Raw genomic sequence first — 6414 nt, 5'->3', positions numbered from 1 at the left:
CCGATCCTGTTCGTAATACTAGGCAGGCAGTTAATTCTAATAGTCAGGCTTTCTCCATCATGAGGCTCAATACTACACAGTATTCTAGAAGTTTTATTCCAGTTGTGACTAGATCGTGGAATGATCTTCCTAATCGGGTGGTTGAATCGATTGAACTTCAAAAGTTCAAACTTGCAGCAAATGTTTTTATGTTGAACAGGCTAACATAAGCCTTTTTATGGTCTATATATGAAATATCTGCTTTAATGATGTTCCTGTTTTAAAATATTTTATTTCAATTGTTCATTACTTCTTATATCATTTATTCATTTACTTATTTCCTTTCCTCGGGCTATTTTCCCCTGTTGGAGCCCTTGGGCTTATAGTATCCTGCTTTTCCAACAAGGGTTGTAGCTTAGCTAATAATAATAATAATGATAATACTAATAATAACAACAACAACAATAATAATAATAATAATAATAATAATAATAATAATAATAATAATAATAACGTTCAGATGTTTGAGGTTAGTAAATTAGTTGACCAATTCGGCAATAGATGGCGCTGACAATGCACCTGTTTTGCAAGGGAACTTTCCGGTCTTCCCTCATCTATGTTTGAGCTGTCGTCGCAACAAACTTGGTACTATTTAACATACAATTAATAAAAAAGACACGTGCACTTTCATAAATGGCTATATGTAAGATACAGGTCAATGATACAAAATGGTTAGAGTTTGAAATTATCGAAAGTATAAAATAATGAATTATTATTTACATAATTTGTTCCTATATAAATAAAACCCCGTTGCATATTTATATCTATTCGTAAAAGCCAAAGAGATCGGGTTAATAAGGCAAGCTCTATACTAAGGACTAGAATCAAACATATTTCTGTCGATTTACATTGACCTGTGTGGACGGCAAAGTAGCAAGGTGACTGACCAACCGCGAACAGGTGAAAAATGCCGGGCATTTGTGTTTTCTACTTTTAACATTATAATAGATATGAAAGTCCACGCTTGACATATGATAATGAAATGTATATAGAAATGAAGGGTAGATGATTCTTGGCCGGACTGAATAAATAATAGGTACAGAAAACTATATATAAAGATGATAATATTGCTGCAAGCGTTGTAGGACGTTGACCTTTCAACTCCCCCCCCAAGACAATTATTAAAAAGGGAACATTTTAATGATTGTATGAAAGAGATAAATAATAAACATATGCGCTTTTAGTCTCTGTATCGAGACGGAGGTTGCAGGCGTCCCCTTTGTCAGGATGCTAGTGCTGGAGGGCCATAATCTCTGCCTTATGCATCAGGCAGTTGCAGGATGCCACCTCGGTGTTGCAACCCGGGGGGTTCAACTGCTGGTTGCAGTTTCCTTGGACCGCGTTTGGGCGGCTTCTTGTGTCTTCTGTTTTATTCAGGGGAGGCACTCGTGGGCGCCGCCCTTGCTGCTCGGATACGTTGTCCTCGTCTTCTGTGTAAGTACGCTTTAATCTGTCCACGGTCAACCAGTCTTCTGCTCCATGGACCATGATCTTGAATGCCTTATTTGTCCTCTCCAGCACACTATCGGCCCCTTGTACGGACATGAGAGTGGGGGGCGGTGACTGTCTTGTCTGACAAAGACGTAAGGGCAGGTGTCCAGCGAGGCCGGCCTGAAACGTTTCGTCCTGTCTGTGTATGTTTTGTGGCATGGCATGAAGTTTTCTGCCCTTTCATGCAGCCGGGCGAGGCTGACGTTTTCGGTGTCTGGATTGGAAGGAAAAAACTCTCCAGGAACCACGAGCGTCTCCCCATAGACTTTTTCTGCTGAAGATGCATCACCATTTGTTTTTGGAGCTATTCAAAGGCTGAGGAGGATCCAGGGGAGTTGCTTGACCCAATGCTCGTCCTTGCATCGGGTCATTAGAGCCACCTTCAGGGACCAATGGCTCCTTTTGACCATGCCATTGGCTGCGGAGTTGTAGGCAGTCATGCTGTGCAGGTTGGTCCCCATCAGGCGGGCGAGGGATGCCCACAGGTCCAAGATGAAGGCGGGCCCCCTGTCATTTATCATGTCGTCTGGGACCCCGAAACGGCTGACCCAGCTTGAGAGAAGGGCCTGGGCACAGGCGTCCGTTGAGGATTCGGTCATGGGTACCGCTTCCGACCACCTCGTTGATCGATCGATGATTGTGAGGAGGTATCTGGCATTGCCTGAGGGTGGCAAGGGCCCCACGACGTCGACATGGATGTCTCCGAAACATCGCTTGAGTTGTGGGAAACTTACGACTCCTGACTTGGTGTGACGGCCAACCTTGCTGCTCTGACACGCCGTGCATGCACGTGTCCCCTTGCGTGAGTCCTTCCTTATTCCTGGTCACACGAACTTTTCGGTCATCATCTTGGTGGTGGTCCTTGATGAGGGGTGGGAGAGGCTGTGTATGACGTCAAATACCAACTTTCGCCTCAATGGTGGGATAAAAGCTCGAGGACGACCTGTGCTGGTATCGCAGAGAAGAATGGGACTGGTGGGATGTAACTTTACGTCTTCTCACCAAAGGGAGGTTGTGGAGGACTTCGCATCTACTGTGGTGTGGTCATCCGTCTGCTCCCGGGCGATGTCCTCATAGTACACCCCGATGTGGATGGAGTTGATGCAGATCCTTGACAGGGCATCGGCCACCGGGTTCTTTTTTCCTGGGACGCAGCTGATTGTACAGCAGAACTCGGATATGGCCACCAGATGTCGTTGCTGTCGGGCGGACCATGCGTCCCCAGGCTTGGTGAAAGCATGGACCAGAAGTTGGTGGTCTGTCTGAATTGCGAATGAGGTTCCCTCCAGCATGTACTTGAAGTGCCTGATGGTGGCATATACTGGCAGCAGCTCGCGGTCGAAGGTGCTGTATCGAGTCTGGGGTGGTTTCAACGTCCTGCTGAAAAAGGCGAGGGGTTGGGGCTCGTTGTTGACCAACTGTTCCAGGACGGCACCGCATGTGACGTTACTGGCGTCCGTAGTTAACCTTAGTGGGGCCCCGGGGTCCTGGTAGGCCAGGGTTGTGGCCTTGCAGAGGGCAGTTTTTGTCTGCTCGAACGCTTTTTGTTGAGAAGGACCCCACTGTAGTTTCTTCGGTTTCCCCTTCAGGACGTTGAGGAGGGACGTCATCATGCTGGCGATGTTGGGCAGGAAACTCCGGTAGTAGTTAGCCTTGACGATGAACTCTTGCAGGGACTTCATGGAGGTCGGTTCTGGGAACTTGTTTATGGCCTCCACCTTTGATGTCATGGAGCACACGCCCCTCTTTGAGAGTTCGTGTCCCAGGAACCCCACCTTCTCTGCACTGAATGTACACTTGTCAAAGCATACCACGAGGCTATTCTCCTGCAGTCACTTCAGAACCGTCCTCATGTGCCCCAGGTGGTCCACCCGTTTCTTGGAGAACACGACGATGTCATCGACGTAGACAGCACAGAAGGGAAGGTCCCCCTGCATGCTGGCTATTGACGCTGGAAGGTCGCCCTGGCATTTCTCAGACCGAACGTTGAGTAGGAGAAAACGTAGGACCCAAATGGGGTGATGATGGCTGTCTTCGGGATGTCGTCGGGATGCACGGGGACTTGAAAATAAGACTTCAGGAGATCCATTCTAGAGAAAATAGTGGCCCCGTGGAGGATCCCGGTGAGATCCTGCATGCTGGGTAAAGGGTAGTGGTCAGGCGTCATGAACAGATTTAAGCGTCTATAATCGCCACAGGGTCTCCAACTCCCATCGGGTTTCTTGACTATATGCAGCGGAGAGGCCCACGGGCTGGACGCCTTCTTGAAAATTCTCATACCCTCCATCTCCTGGAAGGCACGCTTAGCGTCTTGTAGCTTCTGCGGTGGGAGGTGTCTAAACCTGCAATGGGTTGGGGGCTCCGTTGTTGAGATATGGTGAAATATCCCATGCTTGGCGGAGACTCCTTCCAGTTGGCTACGCTCGGGTTTGAAGACCTCCGGAAATTCCTGCAGCAGGCGGCCGTATTCGTGGGGTGGGACTGAACACACCCTGGGAAGGCTGGGCCCGCTGGAGAGGTGGTGGGACTGGTATAGATCCTGGTTGGCTAGTCGTTTGTGACGCACATCTACTAGCAGTCTGTGGTGAGCGAGAAAATTAGCGCCCAGGAGGGGCACCTTGATGTCTGTGATCAGGAAAGGCCAGTCGTAATCCCGGCCCATGATGGATATCTTCGTTGTCCTCGACCCGTAACAGGTGATGGGGCTGCTGCTTGTGGCTACCAGGGCGGTCCTGTCGTCTGGATGAAGGCCGCAGTCATCCTTCGAGGGCAGGAAAGTCGACACTTGTAGTGCCGGTATCCACCAGGAACCTTTTTCCTGAGTTGACGTCCAGGATGTAGAAGCCTGTGTGATGATCGAGACTCACCTGCTCCAAGGTTTATTTCTAGACGCGGTGACCTACCTAATTTTTTGGATAGGCGCATGGCTGGACACACTTCCGTGCCTCTTTCCCCCATACCCAGTGGAAATAGCACCATCTGGGAAAGTCAGGACCCTTGTGGTAGTGGTCTTCCCGTTGGTGCCGTTGCTCCTGCTGGGGACTCTGCTGGCGTTGCTGCTGCTGTCGATGCGGCGGTGGACGAGAGCGGGAGTTTTGGAATCTCCCGCCGTGGACCATGTTGACCCCCACCTCGTCTGGATCTGCAGGATAATCTTCAGTCTCCTCCGTGATGGCGTTGACGGAGGCGGTGGTGATGTATCTGGCAGCCCTGGCTGCCAGATGAAGTTTCTTGGCCTTCTCAACAAATGATGGTGTGTTTAGGTCCTCGGCGCCCTCCAACTGGGCACGGATGCTTTGGGGAAGGCGACGGCGGAAGCTCTCCCTTTACGGGCTCATCTCCCTGGGCCACCCATCGCTGTTGAGCTCGTTCAGCTGGAAGAGGTCTACCAGTTCATCCCAGGTTGCCGATGGACAGTTGTCGTCAAAGGGCATCGTCATCAGGTCGAGGGCGCGCTGGGCCCTCAGGGGTACCGGAAGGTCATAGATCTCCATCAGTTTCTTTTTTAGGTCACTGTACCTCATAGGTCCCGGCCCCTGTTTCAGCCAGGGGGAATTCCTTTTAAAAGCATCTGGTGTCAACATTACCATCACCATATCTGCTTTTTTTTTATCTCATCGGTAATGTTTGCCAGCCTGAAGCTACAATTTATGTCCCATCGACATTTGTGTGGCCGTTTATGTTATTATCACGCCGTGCCCTTCGGTTGTGAGGGGCGAGGTACTGTTGATTTCTGAATCTGTCATATGACCCTGCACTCCGAAACTCAGTAGTGAGCCGTATTATGTCCGCTAACAGAGTAGGAATTCCAAGCAGTCGAGTAGTCGTTAATTGCCGGGGTAAAACTTCTTTTGGAAACGCCAGAATGCAAACTGATTTGCGCCGTAATTAGCCTGTTAGTGGAATTGAGGTATGTGGAGTTGTGAGCCCAAACGATTTCTGTTGAAATTGCCATTATAAGTCCGTTAAGGGAAATTCCATGGTAAAGTTTTGCCGATGCCAAAACGCAAAATAACTTGCACCATATTTAGTCCATTAATGGCGTTGAGGTGAATGGAGTCGCAAGCCTCAACAATTAAAAAAAAAAAAAAATCGCCGTTGTAAGTCCGTTAAGGGAAACTCCGGTGTCACCAGTTGTGAGGGTTCGAGATAACAGACCATAGCCGAGTAATGCTTCATTTCCGACACGACAAAGTGCATTGACCTGTGCAAACGGCAAAGTAGCAAGGTGACTGACCGACTGCGAACAGGTGAAAAATGCGGGGCATTTGTGTTTTCTACAGTTAACATTACAATAAATATGAAAGCCCATGCTAGACACATAATAATGAAATGTATATAGGAATGAAGGGCAGATAATTCTGCGTCGGACTGAATAAATAATATGTACAGAAAAATATATACAAAGATGATAATATTGCTGCAAGCGCTGTGGGACGTTGTCCTTACAAAGTTCAAACTTGCCTCCCTTTTTGTTCTTTTGCGTATTTTAACCTCTAGTTTGTACAAACTTCATAATTTATCGTAGTATATTTTGCAATTCAGCAAATTCTTTGCACAACGCTGATATTCTGCCCTAACTACATGACTCTTTTTGTGTACCTTTCTCTTCTTAATTATAACAATACTTTCTAATGTGTTTGTGTCTTCAATGTACTCTTCTGTCACAATAGTTTACAACCCTCAACTTTGTGATTCCTACTCTAATTTCCTCTCTTTCAATTTCCTATTCTACTTTTGATACATATAATTAAGACCTAATCATTATAATATCTTTAACTCTTCCATTTTATGTTTTATTACCTTTATTTTTGCATAATCCTAACACAATCTTGCAATGTATCTGCATTTGCAATATAACTCTCTGACCTTGAAAAAAATATT

Source organism: Palaemon carinicauda, unplaced genomic scaffold, assembly GCF_036898095.1.
Source record: "Palaemon carinicauda isolate YSFRI2023 unplaced genomic scaffold, ASM3689809v2 scaffold597, whole genome shotgun sequence".
Taxonomy (NCBI): Eukaryota; Metazoa; Arthropoda; class Malacostraca; order Decapoda; family Palaemonidae; genus Palaemon; species Palaemon carinicauda.
Note: the sequence above shows the minus strand (reverse complement) of the source record.